Source organism: Eleutherodactylus coqui, chromosome 8, assembly GCF_035609145.1.
Source record: "Eleutherodactylus coqui strain aEleCoq1 chromosome 8, aEleCoq1.hap1, whole genome shotgun sequence".
Classification (NCBI taxonomy): domain Eukaryota; kingdom Metazoa; phylum Chordata; class Amphibia; order Anura; family Eleutherodactylidae; genus Eleutherodactylus; species Eleutherodactylus coqui.
The window spans coordinates 114,535,433-114,559,185 of NC_089844.1; positions in this window are offsets into that span (position 1 = coordinate 114,535,433).

Genomic DNA, 23,753 nt, shown 5'->3' on the forward strand with positions numbered 1-23,753 from the left:
ATTTTGATCTTAAAATATATATTTCAGGGTCTTTACAAAACAATGTGCAATATTACGTTTAACTGGTTGTTGTACTCAGGTGAGCAACCAGACTATCCTAAAAATGTAAAATGTTTAACATAGTAGTAGAAATAGCAGACACTGGAGTATCAATCACACTTTTGACTGGTGGCCCCACAGGTCCTCATTCTATGAGAGAATAGAAGCCCTAGTGGGTGGTCTAGAGACTCAATAGTACTGGCTCTGCAGTATCCCTTTGGAAGACAATGGGCTCTAAATATATGGATGTGAAATAGTTATTAATGATATTAAATACATTTGACTAATAATGTTACAGAACTGATGATAAGTATGATGATTTAATGAAGAGGCGTTCCCACAGCGTTTTCTACTACCCGTGGAATTCCGCTCGGTGCTACATCACAGGTACCAAAAACAGCATTGTGATGGAACCCACAAACAGAACCATTCACTTCCTCTGTGACATCACTGGCCCTCTGCCATCCAATTGCAGAAGGATGATGGGTTGTCCTGGAACCTGGAGGCCTGACAGAGACCTCCAGGTCTGCCATGGTTTGTAATGACAAAGATAAGAAATACTATACTGCCATGTAAAAGTACTGCAGCCAGGGGCGTAACTATAGAGGGTGCAGGGGATGCTGTTGCACCCAGGCCCAGGAGCCTCAGGGGGCCCATAAGGCCTCTCCTCTCTATATAGGGAGTCCAGTACTATGAATAAAGCATTACAGTTGGGGGCCCTGTTACAGGTTTTGCATTGGGGCCCAGAAGCTTCAAGTTACTCCTTTGACTGCAGCGCATTATTATCTGAACAATTATAGGATGACAGCTTCAAGTCCCCAAAAGAAACCTAATTTTCACAGGGGCAGTAGTCTATATATAGTTTAACCAGCCCTTCACAGTCTAGTATCTTCTATTAAAAATTATATATTTTTGATATTGTTAAATACATATAGCACAATAGGGCACACTTGACAAACCCAAACACAAAAGAGGAAACCAATGGGTAACGAACTGAGATTGTTGGGCATCACTCCAAAGTGACGTGTCTTATAGATGATTGAAAGGATACCAGTAATATATCTGTATCATAAGCCTGAATTTCGGCTATGTATAGTGTAATGTCTCGGAACTACTACGGGGGCTCAATGGTTGATAAAACAAATATCACTTCCCGTACGCTATGGTCAGAGGGGCAACATTGATCATAGATATTTATAAGATCATTGCTCCCTTTACATATCGTAAATTTGTGTGCATATTTCAACTTCAAACTTCAACGCGTTTCCCTGTGAATCACACGGATCATCAGGAAGTAACTATATGTGAAATATCCAGGACTCAGTTAGTTGCCAAAGATAGTGGAGGCTATTAATCCACCTAACAACGATGTGATTTACACAATGCTGTTGCCAGGTGGAAACTTGCCGTTGTGTACATATAGATGTGCACAAGTAGTGGGGAGAAGGAGCAGAGGCACTCTCTAAAAGCGTCAGTGTCTCTGACTGCTATTTGATTGGTACCCAAATTAGGGCACATATATCCATCACTTGACTCTCATATGGTGGAACAGATATAATTCACTATGAGCTGTTAGATAGTGGTTGCTTCCCTCTGGTTTCTGGCAGACCCCTAATTTGTGCCATTCCATCAGCACATACTAACTAGATCGGCTAATGTTGCCTCCCTAGAGAAACCATCCCCCCTACAACAATCCATTCAATTAGAATAAAATAAAAAAATCACTCATAGCCCTGATGGTGGACCAGGACTTAAAGAAACCTAGAAGCAGTAAAAAAAATAAAATAAATAGTTTTAAAAAGTAGAAAAAAATTATTAAAAAAACCTTTTTACATACTTTTCAGTGTTTTTTGCAAGAAAGTGTTTTTAAAAAGTACGCCTGGGATCAGCACATCCATAACTACAAATACAATAAATTGAACATGTTTTCTACTCGACACAGCAAACGCTATTTAAAAAATGCAAAAGAAAATCACAGCCAAAAATGTTTTTTTTAGAAATTTAAAAGGTAACAAAAAAGTTGTATGTACCCCAAAATAGTACCAATAAAGATTACAACTCATCACTCAAAATTCAAGCAGTTACACAGCTCCGTTCATAGAAAAATAAGAAAAAGTATATTGGTCTGAATGTAGTGACGCCAAAAACAAATAATTTTCCCAAAAAAGGGTTTTGAATTTACAAAAGTAGAAAAACCTAAAAAAATATCGTTTTGGTATTGTAATCGTACCGAAAAATTTTCATGTAATTTACATTCAATTTCATGTAATTTAACATATAAAAAGAAATGAAAAGATCTGATTGGATGATAAGAGGACTAGGCCTATGATAACGTTGAGTGGTCAGAGCTCAGATTAGAAAATTATTTTATGGTGGCACAGATCCCACAGAAGATTTGTAACTTCAACTTGTAGAACAAAATATTTTGTCACTTGATGTGAATGTTGATGATTAGAGATGAGCGAGTGTACTCGCTAAGGCAAACTACATGAGCGAGTAGTGCCTTATGCGAGTACCTGCCCTCTTGTCTCCAAAGATTTGGCTGCCGGCCGGGAGCGGTGGGGGGGAGCGGGGAATAACGGGGGGGGGGGGGGGGAGATCTCTCTCTCACTCCCCCCCCCCCCCCCCCCGCTCCTCCCTTGCTCACTCCCGCAACTCACCCCTTTCCCCCGCAGGCGCCAGAATCTTTGCCTTAGCGAGTACGCTCGCTCATCTCTATTGAAGATCCTTCTCCCGAATCTTATCTTAAAGACTTTTTCTCTTATTTTTTGTTGGCAGGCTCCGGGCCAGCTTTTATTACCCCTCCAACATTATTCCTGTTTTTAAGCCACAGGAGAAAGATTAAAGTTTGAAAACAGAAATCAGTTAATTGCAAGGAATAAAGTTGCATTTTATCACAATGATATAATTGCCACAGTAAAAGCCACAAAAAGGTACCTGTGTAATAACGTTACCCTCCTCTTTACATAGAGAGATAAGAGATTCAGATACAAAAGGACATTTTGATCATAGAGGATATGAGCTTGCCCCTAGTGCTGTGACCCCAAGCATTTCTGCACAAGCCCTAATTAACTGTGGAAAATTACTTTGCAATGCTCAACTTAGTTGCAAATGAGCCCCTATGACAGAATGCCTTGTTGACATTGACTATAAATACCAGCTAGATATGCATAGAAGCAATAACGCTCTTAAAGAAAATAGGGAAGTCTACTCATCGGTTTACAATCATCCATTTACTTTTTGTTGTTGGCTGAGACGAATGAGGCCAATTCCAGTATTATTTATCTAAGCGTGAACAATAGCACTAAAAATATTAAACAGTGTAGAAAACCTAAATAATATAATAATACGGTGAATATCCCCACCAGAAGCACTCCTCCTTAGTAAATCTTCCATAGATACAAATAATTTTGAAAAAATTCAGTAATTGTTTTAATAGTAGCCTTTCACCCAAGCATTTACAGCTATCCTGTAGAACTCATCTTCCCACAAGCTTGATTTTGGTAATCCCTGCTGGCCCCAGGACTTTGGTGAAAAGTCGTTCTACAGGACTAAATTGTATTGATAAATTAATAAGAACAAGTGGTGAATAGAACCTGGTCACCAATCATAGTTATGGTGTATTCAAAAGCCAAGGATAAAGATCTCAGTGTAGAAGAGTTGGACAGTGGAATACAGAATCGTAAATAGGATTGAATGAGGGGGGTACTGGGCAGTAAATCAGTAACATTTGGGCTATACCATATTAGAAGGCTAGATAGGGGAATGTTCAGAATAATCCAATCAGAAGGTTTAGACGTTAGCCAACAGGAAAGCCAGAAGTAGGTATTATTATATAAAGCAGGTGCCAGCAGCCCCCGTAGGCAGTCAAAATCTTGGGCCTCCCTTGTAACTTGTATCCTAATATGTTTTTAATTTTACCAACTAACAATTGTAATAAATCAATTTTACTACACAAATCAAACATCAACGTTGGTATATATACTCGTCAGTGTTCTAAAACCTTCTGCTCGCCAATATTCTGCTGTGATCTGGAGTCGGTGGGCACTCGTAACACACTAACTGACATAAAGCCTTGTTTCTCCAGGTTTCTCATGCACATGCTCTAGTGGAATAACACTAGACTAAGTCGTGTAATGTGCATGTCGGCCGCTAGCTGGAGAGGACCATCACTACATTACATAAAAGGAGGTTGCACCAAAACTTTTTACAAACTGACATCTGACAGAAGAGACAAACTGTAATGTGAACCTGGTGTCTATGGTTGACGTACTTTAAGTTGTTAATGGGTACATTACATGATATACTGTTTTTCTATAGAGCATTTTATGTAAAGTCTTCCTTTCTTAGAGTTGATTTGTTTTTCTATCTTTTGGAAACAATTCAAAAAAGCTTGATTGTAATTTTTTTTCAACATCAAATCCATATAATTTTGATTGGTTGTCACAGGGCCCATAGGCCAGTGCTTACTCTGCCCATAGGATGTCCATGATGCAAGAACACAAACAGGTATGTTTTGCAGAAGAACATTGCAGGCAGCACTTGCTTATTCTGATGATGGTTGGCTGCATCTTTGGTATTTAGTTTGCCACCTTGACCCTTTCACTCTTATAGGCTTTATTCACACCATGGGGTATATGGTTCGGGCATATGCTTTCGTTGTTTATTTCTCCCATAAAAAGTTGCATATGTCTGCCATTGATATTCATTGTAAAAGTTTTTGATATGATAACGTGCTGTATACATTTTTTTTAATTTGGTTTATATCAAGATTTTAGTATGCAGAAGCATATAAATGAGAGAAATAAAACCAGCAACAACGAACAAACAAAAAATCAGCACCTGTATACAAATAGAGGTACATGGTAGAATGTGGTACAACGTTAAACTGGTACATTTAGAACAGTAATAAGAGGGCACTCAACCCTCTATTATTGCTCTGTAACTGCCAACATCAGTCCTGCTGGCTTAACTGAACTAAAGGGCAACTAAAGAAATAAATGGAATGGTCAGACTACAATACCCAGAGAGGTTATCAAAATTGTGATTTATTTAGGTTAGAAAAAAGGCGGCTAAGGGGCGACCTAATAGCTATGTATAACTATATTAGGGGACAATACATAGATCTCTCCCATCATCTATTTATACCCAGGACTGTGACTGTAACAAGAGGGCGCCCTCTACATCTAGAGGAAAGAAGGTTTCTACATTGGCATAGAAGGATGGTAAATTCGATAAAAGAAGGGCCTGCATGCCTTGCTTGAGTGATACAATATTATGTTATCATTAATAACTTCAGAAGAATTGTTGATTCAGGGATTATTCTGATTGCCACATTGAAGTCAAGAAGGATTTTTTCCCTTAAATGGTGGAAATTGGCTTCTCCCTTTTTATTGTTTTTTTTACCTTCCTTTGGATAAACATTGAGGGGGAATAGGCTGAACTGTAGAGACATGTCTTTTTGTGGACTTACATACTATGTTACTATGATTATAAAGTTCCTCAAATTTGGAGGTTGCCTGTAACATAGGAGGGGTGAGTCCGGATTTATGGTTTTCAGACAGTCATCCTTGTCTAGGGTATGATGGAGTTTCCTTGTAGTCTTCCTTAGTACCTCTAGCTGTGAATTATAGGTCATTGCTAGAGGCACACAATCATTTTCTTCCTTCTCTGTGTATTGGAGTAGTTGACTTCTGGGTATCCTGGTGGCTTTGGTGATTTGATCATCAATTGGGTTGGAATGGGAGCTCTAATTTTAAAATGTCCTTTTAAGATGGTATAAATGTTCATCCCTGTGTGATGGCATGTCTGTAGACGATGGACGTTTTAATGTGTTTGGGGTAGAAACTGTCCCATCTGAGATATGTGAGCCGATCAATGGGTTTTTGGTGAAGGAATGTCTTGAGCTGTTTTAAATTTTTATGGCGGTGTCCAAAAAGTTGATTTCTGTATACGAGTAGCTGAATGTTGTAACATAGATTCAGAGGCAATCCCATTGACCTCAAGGTATACGTAAAAGGTGATTAGTTGATCCTCATGTGGGATGTTGGAATATAAAGATTGATCATCCATGATGGCCAGGAAACACTGCTGTGTTTCAGAAAAATATACTTTTAACCCCTTGAGTGGCGGGTTTCCTACCACCCTGTCGTGCCCACCAGGGCAGGTTTTTTAAAATGGTCTAATCATTGAATTTCAACTAGTTTTGCAGTTGCGTCTCAAGAGCCATAACTTTTTCATTTTTCCATTGACATGGCCATATGAGGGCTTGTTTTTTGCGGGACAAGTTGTGATTTTTTAAACAGGGGGGAGGAAAAAAAGAAATGGGGAAAAAAGAAAAAAGGGGCCATGTCATTAAGGGGTTAAATAATGCATTAACTTCCTTCTCTGGGTCATTACGACGCACATGGATACCACATGTGTGATTGTATTTTTGATTTTTTACAAAGTAAAGAGAGACAAGTGTTTTTTTTTATTTTTTTAATAATTTTTTTACTTTTTTTTTTTTTAATTTTTTAAAAAATTTTTATTTTTTTTTGTCCCTTTAGGGGACTTCCACAGGGACCCATCAGGACCCCTGATCACATTCCAGGGGTCCGATGGTGACAGCCCTTTACATGCTGCAGTGACAGCCCTTTACATGCTGCAGTCACATAGACTGCAGCATGTAAAGGGTTAACACAGCAGAGATCGGAGGTTTTCTCTGATCTCTGCTGTAAGAGCTAGTACCTAGCTGTCCTCTGACAGCTAACAACCAGCTCTCCCTGCCACAGAGACCATCGGCTTGCTTCTGACAAGCCGATGGTCTCTATGGCAACCTGTAAACAAAGCAGGACATTGCCGACATGTCGGCAATATCTTCTGCTGGTTTTTCAAAGCCCTTGCTTTGTTCTCTGTGGGACTGTGCAGGCAGAGCACACTGTCACAGCTTGTGGCATTGTGCTCTGCAGCTCCCATAGTGATACATAGCCCGGAAATCTTCCGGGGTATATCACTATGGGCAGTGGAGCTCGTCACGGAACTTTTCCGGGCGTGCCACTCAAGGGGTTAAGTATACATCATTTTTTCAGTATTTTTCTGAAACGCAGCAAAGTTTCAGAATAAAACATACATTGATTGAATGGGCAGATCTGTCCTGGGTTCAGGCGGCCTGTGGTTTGGACAGCATGAACCTAGTGATGAGTTCACTTTAATTCTATGATTATGCCAAAGGAAAGATAAGAGAATACTGCCAAGGGCCAAAAGAAGGACTTAGGGATGGGCACAAACATATGTTGACGGGGATACAGCAACTTAGATAGAATCATGTTCTTAACCAAGTGCACCTGACCCACCACTGAGACTGGAAGGACATTGAAGACCTTAGTCTTATTCGTCACCCATACCATAAGTGGAATAACATTTCTCCCAATAAATTTTGCAACAGTCAGCTCTATATCAAACCTAGGTATTTGAAATGTGTGACAACCAGAAATGGGTAACCCCTAGACAACCAACACTGTATACATTTTTGCAGAACTGAACAGCTAATAGATTACACTTTTTTAGTAGTAACCAGATATTAACCTGTCAAGCACATGCATGAAAGACACTCTTTTGGCATACATTTGGCCCATAGAACCTATGAGTGCATCTACCTTAGGTTACTTTTTTCCTAGTCAAACTTACTCTTTTGACATAGCACATAAATCTGGTGTTCAAATGTCCAATACATATACAAAACTTACTTTTCATAATAAAATTCTCTAGGTTTGTCAAAGCAAAGTGCAAGTAACACCATTCATTCTATTAAAATTTTGTGGCATAGATCCTTTTCTATTCAAATGTTTTCCACTTTCCATGGTGTAAAACAGTTTAGTCAGGGAGGCAAAAAGAGAAGTGGTCAATAAAGAAAATCATTTTTTTCAATTATTTTAATATACAGTTACAAATGTGTACTTGGTTGTAGGCAATGGGCAGCAGTAAATGTACTCCTAGGCTGTAATACTTCAGGTTGGCTATGGCTCAAAAGTGTTGATCGACTGCAAATGTATCACCAGACAACAGCCATTTGTTTGTCATGATGGTTTCTAAAGGAGGAATAGAGAGCCATTAAGTGAAAACCAAGACCTAGTATATATCAGGTTACAAGAATCTAACTAAGGCATAAAAAGTGAATAAATCAGTAATAAACATAGTAAAAATTACAATGCAGTCACATAGCAAAAGTAGATATATAGACTGTGGCGAATGAAAACCGACATCAATATAAATGAAGTACTGTGTCCCGGTACAGGAAACGTCCTCAGGAAAACAGGGTCTGTTGACTTGTAATCTCATGTTGCTGTCGTGATATCCCATCTAAGAAAAGTACTAGAATTAAAGACAGTATCCAACATAGTCTGGGGCATCAAATGGTGCATTTAAAAGGAATGTTCCAGTTCATGTAAATAAAGCTTGACCATTGTATAGTCCAAATGAATGTAACTGTCAAATATACACTTCTCTCTTGATTTATAGTGGTAAAACAATAACATTTTTAATGAAAGTATATTATCAGATTGATGGGGCACACAGGATATTAAAATGAGCAGACACGTTCTGAAACATTAGTGCCCCTTTAACCGTTTCCAACCCACTATCTGACGTCTGAAGACATTCTGATTGAAGGCTGTACAACTCCGATGTCGGAAGACGTCCGGCAGGGTATTCTTACTGTAGATTACTGGCCGCTCTGTTGTCAGGTGCCTCTCTAGCATGTCCCATACTGCAGTACTGGCTCTAGCCAGCAGATGGCGCCATTGTATAATAGCAGAAAGAGAAAGCTCCCTAGGAAACCCTAAATCCAAAATCGGATTGCAAAGGGTTAAATGGTGCACAAGAGAACCTTACAAATCACTGATTTTATTCAGCCTTGATATGAGGCGTTTACACTGATTTTTTTGTAGGTGTGGACAGGTCATCAATATTGACTCCCAGAAAACCCCTTTAAAGGAAGACATTATTAACCTGTACAAAAATATATAAATAGACTGTCCAAAAAATCCTGCACAAAAACTCCATAACCCCATTTCTAGAGCAGAAGCAGTCATACATGTGTTTTTTCTATTATTCTTAATAAAATAGGGATCATTCGGGTGCTACCCCCATAAATCCACAAATTGAGCTAATTCTTCCCAACTAGTTGGCACTTGAAGATACTTACATAAACACTATCAGCCATAACATTAAATCTATCTGCAAAATATAGAGTAGGTTCCCCTTGGGTTGGCTAAATAACTGTAACCCATCACGACATGAACTCCACAAGACCTTTAAAGGTGTTCTGTGGCATCTAACACAAAGACATTCCCATCCTATCCTTTAAGTCCTGTAAGATTTGAGGTGGTACCTTCAGGGATTAAACTTGTTTTTGCAGCAGATCATACAGATCTAGGGAATTTGGAGGACAAGTCATAACCTTCAGGTCTTTGTCATACTCCTCACATCATTCGTGAACAATTTTTGCAGTGTGGCAAGGTGCCTTATCCTGTTGAAAGAGGCCTCTGCTGTTAGGGAATACCATTGCAATGAAGAGGTGTACTTGAGCTATACAATGTTTAGGTAGATGGTGCATGTCAAAGTAACATCCGCATAAATGCCAGGGCCCAAGGTTTCCCAGAACATTGCCTAGCCATCACACTGTCTCCAGACACTTGTCTACTTCCCATAGTGCATCCTGGTGCCAACTCTTTAAAAAGAAAATGTGAGTGATCAGACCAGGCCACCTTCTTCTATTCCATAGTAACATAGTATGTTAGGCTGAATGAAGACAATGTCCATCTAGTTCAGCCTGTTTCAACACCCTAGTTGATTCAGAGGAAGGCAAAAACCTCAGGAGGCAGAAGCCAATTAGCCCATTTGGGGAAACATTTGTTCCCGACTCCTTAATGGCAATCAGAATCCCTCCATCCCTACATAATCCATTCCATACACACACACACACATATATATATTGCATATACTGTATATAGAGAGAAGAGAGTTTCCATTATGCCCACACAGTACTACTATCAGTTCCTATGAGTCTCTAGAAAGTTACACTGCCGAAACAAGATATGAAATAGACCATCTCTGCCTTGTGACTTGGCTAAGCCATTGTGGCATTTTCCATTTGCTTGCACTACAGTAACGTCTTTAGTTTTCTTTATATGTTCATCAGGTGATGTCCCACTGTCATTAGGACTGAATCATTTTCTATTCTTACAGTATCTTAAAGCTACATTGCGAAGAGCCTACAAAAGGCGACAGTCAGGACAGGACAGGGGAGACTACAGGGGCCTACAGCAATGGATCTGAAATATTTAGAATCATCTTGAGCTCTGCTGGAGAACCGACACTGAATGCAGATAACAAAATATGACCTGCTAGGAAATTCTAAAGATAAGAACAATGGAAAGTAACATGATAAATGGCAAACGTCACAGAGATATCTGACCGGTTTATTTGACCATTGTTGAAATAGAATAGATATTATTATTGCGTAGCTGGATAATATGACTGAATGATATAAAGATATATTGTAAAGTGTCCTTGGAAACATCTTGGCTTTAAATTCCTAAATTCTCTATTAAAATCTTTGAACTTCTATTTAAAGTTTATTCTGACTCTGTCACTATCTTTTTGCAGAGATCACCATAAGGTAGTGCCTGTCACACTGATTACTGGTCAGACCACACATGGAATATTGTGCACAGTTTTTGGCATGGTACACAAGAAGGACATATCAGATCTTGAGCTTTCTACACCTGCATAGAAGGGGGTTCTTTTCTGTAAGAGTGGTGAGATTGTGGAACTCTCTGCCTGAGGATGTGGTGATTCCGAATTTGATAAAAGAGTTTAAGAGGGGCCTGGATGCCTTTCTTGAGTTCCAATATTACAGGTTACAGTAACGTATTACTTCAGAAGGGTCGGTGATCCAGGAATTATTCCAATTGCCAGATTGAAGTAGGGAAGGAATTTTTTGCCCTTAAATGGGGAAAATTAGCTTCTAGCTCATTGGTTTGTTTTTTTTGTGCCTTCTTCTGGATCAACATTGGGGAGGAAGTAGGCCGAAAAAAGAAATATGTGCATCCAGTTCAGCCTAACATACTATGTTTCTATGATATGTCTTTAATGTGAGACCCAGACCTTTGTTCTGTGTTTCACATGGTTTATGCCCATCAGATATTTTTTAGCTGGATAGTAAAGCGCAGATAACACTTCAACATAGAAAATTGAAACTGTAGACTGAACTGACACTCTTTGAAGACCAGGGCCCAAAAATTTAGTTTTACAGTATTAAGAGAACCATAGATGTACGTAACTGCACAGTACTGTGTCCATGCAACATTGGCGTATCAATTGTTTATCTGTGCATGTGCCTTCATTAAAGACTGGCAATGAGCAGGAATGACTTACATCACCATTCTTTAGGTCAGCAGCAGTAAGAGAAGCATTGTGCTGTTCCCATTGAGTGGTGCTTAATAGATAAAAGACGTACTTCACTGTTCTTACCAAAATAGGTTCAGTGCGTTTTCTACTGCCCAAGTGACAAGAGTGTGGTTTCACAGCTAGCAATATTAAAAGGTGTTGGCCTAGCTGTAGATTCTCTGTAAAAATCGTTCTGCATGAAGTAACATAACAAATAAGCATATACTCACTTCTCCCCGCTGTGTCCCATCCTGCTGCTCTTGGTCTTCCCTCTAATGTATTGCTTACAGGCTGCTCCAGCCTGTTTATGGGATGTCTCAGGTACTGCAGCCAATACCAGAGCTCAGCGCTCAATCATTGAGCTCTGTCATTAAGTGCATTGATTGTGATGTCCTGTAATTGGCTGGGACTGTAGCCTGTAAATGAACATCAAAGCAGAGGACTATGCAGCGCCATGAGACACAGCGGGGAGAAGTAAATATATGCCTATTATGTTAATGCATGTAAAATGGGTTTTATAGAGAAGCTACAACTCAGACAACCCCTTTAAGGCCTTCAGACTAAGTGATAGGTAGGAGCCACAGTGCAAGTGTAAGGAGCTAAATGTTCACTCTGAATATTTTTATGAAAAAAAGTAATGTGGCCTCTCTGTGGAAGTCCTGGCAGGAATAGTACAGCAGTAATGGTCAGTGGTAAAAAAAACAGCTAGGCAAAGGACACATTGGTTGGACACCATCAAGAAGGACATGGGAATGGACATCTGGCAATTGAAAGCAGCCATAGAGAATTGAGAAGCATGGAAATGACTGGCCTACAGAGTATCCAAAAATCAGAAATGACCGAACAAATAGATTTGGAATATTACTGCTGTATTTTATCTTTCTGTCAGGACCTTCAGAGAGGTCACATGACTTTGTTCACTCAGATTTTTTTCTCCCATGGACTGACTGGAACTGAGCTGCACACTGATTGGCTGAAGGGCTGGATATGAAAGACAGGCCCTGTTCCTGGGCTTTAGTGTGACTCAGCTGTTTCAGAGTGTGCAGGAAAGAGAGACTTAGTCAGTGGGAGCTGCAGCAGAGCTGGCCTGCGGCTGGACTTATGTACCCAAGAGAGAGGAAGAATCAAGTGATTGAAGCATTGTTCACCAACATATACAGTCCAGGCTCTCAATACAAATTCAGCTGTGTCAGAGGAGACTTCAGTTGCCCAATTGTGGTTACCAACAGCAGGCTCCGAAATTTCAATGGGATAAGGGATGAGAGCTGTGATGCAAAAATGGGCAGTAACTATCTGAACAGCCATGGTTTGGAAGTGTGCACAATCATGAATGCCACTGCCCCACATTGTCACCCACAGATTGGATTGTGTTGGACTCATCAGAGTGCAGTTTCCCCAAAGAATCTTGTCAGACAGATTTTGTTAAATGAAGATTCTGAAAGTTACTTAGGAAGGTGCTCTCAACTCCAAATAGTATCTGTGAAGCTACTTATCCCTGGTCAGGTTAAAGGTAAATTGGCTGTGATATTCCAAAAGTGTGTGCATTAGGTGTATCTCATTCATAGGGTATGGACTAAATTATAGTGTTGATTGTCCGTTACTAACCTGTTTCATTGTATCCAAATAATACTATTGTATGTTATTGCCATAGCTTTTTTATCAGACACTTTATCAGACACCCTTAGGGCTAATGCCCACGAAAGGATTTGTACCGTGGTTCCTGCGGTGTAAATCTATAGCGGAATTCTGCAGCTATTAGGTTTGATTGAACCTAATAGCTTTTCTGCCAGCCAATGCTGACATGCTGAATTTTACTCCCGCAGTGGGAAATAAATGTTCTATTTTCCACGGATTTACGCTATGAGAGGTCTCCATTAATATAGTATTATTGGAGACTATGGAAAAACGTGCGTTTTTCCGCGATCACCAGCGGGCGCATTTTGTTTACCACCGTGATATTCCCACGGCGTAAATCTGCGGGCGTATCCTGCTGGGGTTCCGGGTTTAAATCTTACCAAGGACCAGGTCCCTATGGAGTTTGTATGACCCCCTGTGTTTGCATGGTGGTCCGCACTCTATAAATATACTGATAAATCAGTGTATGTTCATGTGTGTGTTTTAGATTGTGAGACCCATTAGAGATAAAGACTAATAAATAAAATATATGGTGAGGCCATTTTATAGTTGCCCGCTGTAACTTTATCTATCCCAATGACATGCTGCCTTTAATGTAGAAGAAGAAAAGATTACCAGTGTGTCACAGTATCATCCACAGCTTTAAGTCTTAGGCTTTGTTTAAAATTCTTGTCAATATTCTGCCAATGTGAAAAGTGATGTGCTCAGAGGAGAAGGAATATAATTATTAATAATTATGAAATGAAGGAATTTGACTTTACAATCAATAAGAAGCCTGATTTTGATATGAATGTACAGGTGACATTTCTATATCCTGTGTAATAGTGTAAATCCTCTACTCTAAAATCAATAGATCTCTCTGGTACTTTAATATTCTCATGCGGTATATGCATATTGATTATAAGCCCTCTGCTACATAAGATTTAACGTATCTAGTTGTCGTCTGATATCTTTTTACAATATAGATCAAAACAGCTGCTATTTCAGTAGCAGTTTATGTAATCATTTAACATTCCCTATGTCCCTGTGTCCAGTTATCTGCTTGTATATACCATATATAGTAAAAGATGAAAAAGCAAACTTAGGCATTTTCATCAAGCCATTTGTCAAGATAGTGGTTGTAGACCCACTGTACCACACACTGTTTTTGTTTGGGGTTAATCCTGGGGACAGCGCCTAGAGTCCCGAAATATTCTCACTTAATACCTCACTTATCAGGATCTAGTCTTCATTGTAGGGATCTCCAGACCATTAATACAGAAGTAGTCTCACTAATGTGACAGCTGAAGCAAACTGGTTAAGATGACCATAACACAGTACTGGAGAAGCAGGCAGAGATGTGGTTGTAGAACAGAACTGAGGTCAACGCAGTCAGAGTTCTTATGTAATGATGAATCAAACCAAAAATCAGGGCAGACAGCAGGCAGTGTAAGTATGGCCAATAAACAAGCCAAGGTCAGGAGTGGAGATGATGGGAAAGCTGAGCAGAACAGACACTGGTTAAACTAGAAAGCAGGACAATGCTACACCTTTGCACATTAAATGGACTAACTGGACTAATTGATCAGGGACCCTCTGGAAAAATAAGACCAAGACTTGTCCAGATTGGCCGGGAATGGGAAAGCTTGGTTCCAGGGCATTCTTTAAGGGCTAGTGTGTGCGTAGCCTTTGGGAAGTAAGGATGCAGAAGAGTGCAACGTCTGCCTCTTTTTCCAGGAAATAGACAAGGACTCTGACTGCCGGACGAGGAATGTAGGAGGAGCCGGCATCTGCAGTTACTTGCGGTAAAAGTACACCAGCTTACGCCCCGTTTTCTTTGGTCTGAACCGTTGATGGAATTTCTTCAAGAGGGCCAAAGCATTGATGTCTTCAGCAGGCTCTCAAAGTCTCTTCTCAGGACCATAGTCTCTCCTATCCATTAAGTAATATATATCTTCCCCTTACTCTTTTGACATTCAGGTTCCCTTTCACTTCAAATTCTTCTTCAGAATAGGTGTGTACAGAAGTGGGGACAAAAGACCTGGAGAAACAATTTAGAACTAAAGGCTTCACAAGAGAGGTGTAAAAAAAATGTAGTAATCCACCAGGAAAGAGGAAAACATAACTTTAAGCCACCGGATTCAACTACTTGATAACCTGAAATGATCCCCAATGTCTGGGTGAAAGATGACTTCCTCTTTGTAAGAGAATCAGATCAGGTCTCCAGCACAGTAGCTTTGCTTTGAGGAGGTCTCTGTTTCTTGACAGCTATCTGTTTCATACGGATGGCTACCTATGACAAGTACTTTCTGACCTTGTGTCAATTCTAAAGGAATTCTTGATGACAGATGTTACCTGTTGGCACATCAGAGGCTAGAGTCCTCAGAAATAGAACTCTTGGATGTTATCCATAAACTGTAAAGAAAGCTGAAACTCCAGCAGATTCATTTTATGTGATTAGAAGAAACCATAGGTTACATTAGTTTTTTCCCTTTGGGACTTTTGATAAAGCAGAGCTCCAGTGGCAATGAAGGAGCTTCTTGGGATCCAACCAGAGGTTGGTAGTATCAATGATGATGTATCCAAAGAAGGGCACACTGGACTGTACAAGGACACTTCTCCAACTTAATGAACAGGCGATTGAGTTAGAGACGTTATAGAACTGTTTTTACTTGTCTGCGATGTGCAGTCAGATCAGAAGAAAATATCAGAACAGAGTCTACTGAAAAAACAAAGGTATACAACAAACCCCAAAAGATGTCATTGACGAATTCCGTAGATAATGGTGGAGCATTACAGAGTCTAAAAGACATACCAAAATGCTCATACTAATCATTACAAGTTTTGAAGGCAGTTTTTCATTCATCGCCTTCACATATTTGAATCAGGTTCCATGCTCTCTGTAAATCAAGATTAGAGAAAACCTTAGTTTTTCAGACCATGTCAAACAGTTCTGTAATCAGAGGCAGAGGGTATTTTTTTCTTCAATGTCACAGTATTAAGACCATAGTATGGATAGGCGAAGTGACCCATCCTTCTTTGCAAGGAAGAATCCCACTCCTCTGGTTGAAGTTTCGTTCTAAATTCTCCTTGATGTAAGTTGATATGGTCTCTGTCCCTGGAAGGGACAAGGGATAAACTAGGCCACTAAGTGGAGCTTTTCTAGGAAGAAGATCAATGGGGCAATCATACGGCTTGTGAAGGTAAATGTGTCTCTGCTTCTGACTTGCTAAAAACATCCATGAAAGTAACACTGACTGACTGACTGGATAAATCCTAAGGCAATGGAATCTTCTGGACTGGGAAAACAGAAGTCAAGCAGTGTAAATGCCAGTGCTTACCAAGGAGAAATTTCTCCTGTGCTTGTATCAATCGTCAGAGAATGAAAGCAAAGCCAGGGAGACCAAAAAGACTTGCGTTAATAAACCTCGGTCAGCGAGGCGGTAGTGTTCTGGCCCACATCCAGAAGAGGTTTACCATTGACAGAAGTGATACATAGTATTTGCTTCAACAGAACCATAGGAATATTATATTGAGTCACAAGTGCTTGATGTATGAAATTCCTTGCAGATGCAGAATCAAGGCAAGCTGAATCTGAGAATTGGACATTACGACAGAATGTGATGAAAAGAAGAAGAAACTTCAGAGAGGGATTCTTATTGCCTAGAGGAGCCTCTGGTCCTAGGCACTGGTGCTTCTCTGTTTAGCAGGACATATTTTGAACATAGTGCCATTAAACATCACAATACAGGAACAGATTTCCTGCACATATCCTCTAATGCTCTTCATGGGCCAGTCTTGGCTTCTCTACCTCCAATGGCTTTTGAACGAGAACAGAAGCAAAAGGCTAAAGGGGTCTCTGGAACATAGAGCAAGCCAAGGTGATCTTTCCTGGGTAGATTCTCTTAGGTGTTCCTGAAAATGATTATCGAAGGTGTGGAGAGAGAAACTAAATTATCCAGATAGAAAGGAAGGTCGCAACCAGTTAATAATTCATCTTTGATTCTCCACAAAAGACCCTCGTAAAAGCTTGCCACGAGAGCCTCATTATTCTGCTGCATCTCTGAGGCCAATGTCCAGAATCGTATGGCATATTGGCCTACTGAAATAGAACCCTGGTATAAATGTATCAGAGGATGCTGCAGAAGGAGCTTGTTCTAGTTCCTTGAAGACCTTGCGGAAAGTAATCTCCCATATGTTACCCACACAAGTCAATTATCTGCTTGCTTTCATTTCCTGACATTCAACTGCAATGTAGAGGTTGAAATCTGATTGGTTGCCATGCATAACTTCAGTACTTTATATGCATTCATATTTTAACTGATCCTCAATAGATACGGTAGCTATATAACAGAAATAAAGTATTATAATAGTATAAGCAGGGGCGTAACTATAGGGGATGCAGGGAATGCGGTTGCTCCTGCGCCCAGTACCCTTAGGGGGCCAATGAGACCTATCTTCTCCATATAGTAAGCCTGGTAGTATGAATAAAGGATTATAGTTGGAGTCCCTGTTACAGATTTTCCATTGGGGCCCAGAAGCTTCAAGTTACGCCTTTGGTATTGAGCATATAGAATATATGCTACACTCACCACACTTTTACAGAATATTGAGGCTCATCTTTAGATTATGTACATGCTACAGTTTGATCAACCTGAATGGCAACTTTGCATCTACAATAAATCTTTCCTTTATGGTCCATGTTGTAAATTCCAGCAGTTAGAGGAGTCTAGGGATCTTGTTCATTAGCAATAATGTCAAAGGCATTAAGCTGCCCGCAGACATTTGACATTATGGGTAATGAGAAGTGCTAAACCAAGAGAAAGTGACTGTGATACTCCACTGAATGAATATAACATAGTTCATAGATTTCCAATGATGGAAGAGTCTGAAGCGCGCTGAAGGGGTTTTGTGGCGCTATAGTTTTGGAACTGGTAGATGCCAAAGTTCACTGAATTTGTGATTGCAGGAGATTTCTTACAGGTGTAAATTCCCTTTAATTTCCATTAACGTATACCTAAGGGTGCATTCACACGAACGTATATCGGCTCGGTTTTCACGCTGAGCCGATATACGTTGTTCTCATGTGCAGGGGGGGGAGGCTGGAAGAGCCCAGGAGCAGGAACTGAGCTCCCGCCCCCTCTCTGCCTCCTCTCCGCCCCTCTGCACTATTTGCAATGAGAGGAGGCGGAACGGGGTGGGGCTGAGTTCCGAGAATTAGCCCCACCCCTGTTCCGCCTCTCCCCATTGCAAATAGTGCAGAGGGGTGGAGAGGAGGCAGAGAGGGGGCGGGAGCTGAGTTTCTGCTCCTGGGCTCTTCCAGCCTCCCCCCCCCCTGCACATGAGGACAACGTATATCGGCTCGGCGTGAAAACCGAGCCGATATACGTTCGTGTGAACGCACCCTAAAACTGTATTCTGTCCATATGCACATAATTAAAGGGTATTCAAAAATTACCATAAAGGTGAAGAAATGTATGGGCTGTCTTTCTATTGACAGCAACAGCACCCGAGACACTAGTGAGGGGTGTAGCAGCACAAGTTGAACACTATTATGACCAGCCTCAATGCATGAGGCCTTCATTTTTTAACAGTGATAGATAATAGGGTAATTAGAAAGGTCACTAATGAGGACTAGTATGGGTAGCAAAGATGGCCTAATTTGCTCCTATATATAAAGACTACATTCTGTATACCCAATCACTGGAGGACTTTCGAGATTAATTGTGCACAGGCCATTTCTCTTCATTCTATTTCCTATCAGATCTTTTAAAGAGAGCACATGACCAGTGGGTATATACATTTATGAGGCAAGGTCTGGGTAGAGTATAGTTCCGTCTCATAATACCGTAGTAACTTGTATGGTTTTGGTGGACAATGTCCTTAGAGTGTACAAAAATTAATTTTACTGTTTATGGTCAACATATAAAGAAGAAAAGAAAATATGACCCAGATACATGTAAGTAAGTTGTAGAATTTAATTACAATAATCTACTGCTTGCTATAGATCTAAAGGCAAATAGTCTATTGCACCTGATCTATGGCTTAATAGTCATTTCTCCAGTAATTGTTGACTTGTGGGATTAATATTATACACAGTAATTGTTCAGATTTGCTTAGCACAATGAATCAGAAATTTACTGGCATCCATCGTCTATTAATTATCCTGGAATGCGTTAATAACTTGTTTAGCAATTAAATATTTATGAAATACTTTCAGCAGTGAAATGCTTTCCTTGCTTTTATTAGCGAGAGATTAGCAACACATTTCAGACTTGAGAAATGAAGACAATTAATGACAATGCAGAAGTGTGGTGGGTTCAACAATCTATATTAGAATTGATAAATAAATTGCTAGGAAATCCACATAAATGACACCTAAAATCACTAAGATATTTTCACATAATTTATCCCAGACTTCTGTTATTAAGGCAGTGATTCCTAACTGGGGTACTGCGGCTCACAGGCTAGGAATCATCTGGCATTAAAAGGGTTTTCCAGGCAGCGTCACCAGAATTCACCGGGTCGGAGTGGAAGCGTTGCCCCTACCCCGTCATAGTGGCCAGTGCGAGTAATTGCAGGCGCAGCTGTCTTTGAAAATAATGGCAGCTACACCTGAAATTACAAGCACAGCTCCCATTGATTTTACTAAGAGCTGCGCCTGCAGTTTTGAGTGCTGGCCACTACACAGGCAGGTCAGAGAAGCACTTCTACTCCGACCCTGGTATACCCCGAAGGGCGATGCCTGGAAAACCCTCTTAATATTTCCCCCCCCCCCCCCCCCTCACTGCCAACATCAATGGCAGACCAGTAAGTTCCACTCTCTGTTGGCTGCTGTCCTCCAATGACAGTGGAGGGTGCCCTGGCGAAGCGCCACCTGCAGTCATCAGTCACTGAAGAACAGGTAGCACAGTCCACTTCTAGCTCCAGTAAGTGGCCAAAGGGATGCTTTGTTGGAAAGTAATTATCTTTTGTTAAACTAAATCAATTACCTCTCGGGTAAGTGGGTGGAGGGCAGTGAGGCCGCACAATGTTGTTTGGGTAGGGGGGCCTACTGAGTGGGGGTGCTGTTACTAATGGGCCCACTGAGAGTGAGAGCTATTACTATAGGGGCCACTAGAATATCGGAGGTTATATCATATGTAGTGATAAGCTATGCACTTAGCCACATCCCCTGACCACACCACCTTTTTGGTAGGTGTGCCCCACAGTTAAAAAAATTTCCCAGGGGTTCCGCAGGTTGGGAAACACTGTATTAAGGTTCTGTGAATATTTGTGTGGAGGGCTGACGTTAGTAGTTTTGTCTGCCTTTTTGGTATTTTCTTCATCAAAAATGGCACAGTCTGCAGCGCTTTTCTTACTGTCAAAAATACTGAAACCTCAATCACCCTATTAAAATCAATGGGGTCTGCTGGGTTGGTCATTACTCATTTGACAATGCAACTGGAATATCTATAATGACTCCATTATAAATAGAAGTTGATCGTAGCGTGAACAGAGCCTAAAGCTAAAATCTCCCACATATGCACCAAATATATATTTTAGAAGGAGAAATTCACCTTAAAGGTGTTATGCCAAGAACACAACCCCTGTCCTTATGCGCTTTTAGGGGATATTAGTGTAATTGAGCAAAGTGCCCTCCTATATGAGATAGAACCACAGTCGTTCTGTAATAGCAGCTCCAGTTCTGGAAGAATTTGAGCCATCCTTGTGTTGCAGGGCAGCAATTCATTTCAATGGGCTTCATGTAATACTATATTTCCCCAGAAGCACTCACTGCAGGTGAAACGTCTGGCTAGCCACGATCTTTTGGCCTGTTTCTCTCTGGTGTCAGGAGCGATAAGCTGTTCACTCTAGGTGCCACACATTCTGAAAGGAGTTGTCTCTGAAGGAATATGCCCTTTAAATAAACTTCAGACTCCTTACATTGACATATCAGGGATTCCATTAATTTAAACCCCCAGATGTCATCTGCTCACATGCTATTATGATATTTTAGAATATCCCTCCATTAATATTGAAATGCAGGTAGAAATAAAAAAAAATAATTTGCTTTTTCTTGCTGTAAAGGTGCACTAACATATTTTAAAATCTACATATAAAGATGAGTAATTTCGTAAATATATTATTTATCATATTTATATTATTATCCTGGTCCAAAGTTACAGGCTGTATTACTGCCTGTGAACTGCATTCACTTTACTGCTCTAACACCAGCAGAATTATGAATACAGCTCTGGACTAAAAACAAGCTGTAACTCGTGATCAGTGCAAATAGTGCAATATATTTAAAGAGTTACTCACTTTTTATATAGAATAATTCTGTTTTATACATGATAATTAGAGATGAGCGAACGTACTCGTCCGAGCTTGATATTCGTGCGAATATTAGGGTGTTCGGGATGCTCGTTACTCGTAACGAGCACCACGCGGTGTTCCGGTTACTTTCAGTTTCCTCTCTGAGACGTTAGCGCGCTTTTCTGGCCAATTGAAAGACAGGGAAGGCATTACAACTTCCCCCTGTGACGTTCAAGTCCTATACCACCCCCCTGCTGTGAGTGGCTGGGGCGATCAGATGTCACCCGAGTATAAAAATCGGCCCCTCCCGCGGCTCGGCTCAGATGCCTTGTGAGTTAGCTGAGGGAAAGTGCTACTGCTGGTGCTGCTGTAGGGAGAGCGTTAGGAGTCAGTGTAGGCTTCAAGAACCCCAACGGCCCTTCTCAGGGCCACATCTACTAGTGTGCAGTACTGTGTTAGCACAGTATTTTTTTTTTTTTGTCCAAAATTGGATCTGCAGAGCATTGCGCCCAGCAATAGGGACAGAAGTGGGGGTTAGGCAGGGAGAGTGTTAGGAGTTAGTGTAGGCTTCAAGAACCCCAACGGTCCTTTCTAGGCCACTTCTATCCGTGTGCAGTACTGTCCAGGCTGCTGTTAGCAGTGTTGCATTTTTTTTTTTTCTCAAAACCGGCTGTGCAGAGCATTGCACCCGGCATTAATACTACAGGGATAGAATTGTGTAGGCAGGGCCAGAAGACATTTATTATTCATTGAATACACGCAGTGGGGTCTTCCCTTTGCTAAAAAGGAAAAGAAATTATATTTGGCCTGCCTGTGTCAGTCCTAAGGTCTGCGTGTACGTGTGCTGCGTGTACTACGTACAAAAATCAGACGCAACCAGCTACGCTTTACTGCAGCCTAGCGCCATTGTCTTTCCTGACTGGCAAATACCTGCTCTGCTAGAGTTAATAACTCTGCTACACTATAGTTGTGTGACACTTTTTGAGGGCCACACCACAGATATTAAACTTCTTGTTCATTGAATATACGCAGTGGGGTCTTCCCTAAGCTAAAAAGGAAAAAATTATATTTTGCCTGCCTGTGTCAGTCCTAAGGTCTCCGTGTACGTGTGTGCTGCGTGTACAACGTACAAAAATCAGACGCAACCAGCTACGCTTTACTGCAGCCTAGCGCCATTGTCTTTCCTGACTGGCAAATACCTGCTCTGCTAGAGTTAATAACTCTGCTACACTATACTTGTGTGACACTTTTTGAGGGCCACACCACAGATATTAAACTTCTTGTTCATTGAATATACGCAGTGGGGTCTTCCCTTTGCAAAAAAGCGAAAACATTATATTTGGCCTGCAGGCTTGCGCCAATTTATTTCCTGCCTGGGAAATCAAATCACTGGTAATACAGCATGCTGAGGGGTAGGGGTAAGCCTAGAGGACGTGGACGTGGCCGAGGACGCGGAGGGCCAAGTGAGGGTGTGGGCACAGGCCGAGCTCCTGATCCAGGTGTGTCGCAGCCGACTGCTGCGCGATTAGGAGAGAGGCACGTTTCTGGCGTCCCCACATTCATCGCCCAATTAATGGGTCCACGCGGGAGACCTTTATTAGAAAATGAGCAGTGTGAGCAGGTCCTGTCCTGGATGGCAGAAAGTGCTTCGAGCAAGCTATCATCCACCCACAGTTCTGCGCCGTCCAGTGCTGCAAATCCGAATCCTCTGTCTGCTGCTCCTCCTTCCTCCCAGCCTCCTCACTCCACTACAATGACACCTGCTCAGGAGCGGGAACACTCCCAGGAACTGTTCTCGGGCCCCTGCTTAGATTGGGCAGCAGCGGTTCCTCTCCCACCAGAGGAGTTTATCGTCACTGATGCCCAACCATTCGAAAGTTCCCGGGGTCCGGGGGAAGAGGCTGGGGACTTACGCCAACTGTCTCAAGAAGTTTCTGTGGGTGAGGAGGACGATGACGATGAGACACAGTTGTCTTGCAGTGAGGTTGTAGTAAGGGCAGTAAGTCCAAGGGAGCAGCGCACAGAGGATTCGGAGGAAGAGCAGCAGGACGATGAGGTGACTGACCCCACCTGGTGTGCAACGCCTACTCAGGACAGGTCTTCAGAGGGGGAGGCAAGGGCATCAGCAGGGCAGGTTGCAAGAGGCAGTGCGGTGGCCAGGGGTAGAGGCAGGGCCAGACCGAATAATCCACCAAGTGTTTCCCAAAGCACACCCTCGCGCCATACCACTCTGCAGAGGCCGAGGTGCTCTAAGGTCTGGCAGTTTTTCACAGAGACGCCTGACGACCGACGAACAGTGGTGTGCAACCTTTGTCGCGCCAAGATCAGCCGGGGAGCCACCACCAACAGCCTCACCACCACCAGCATGCGCA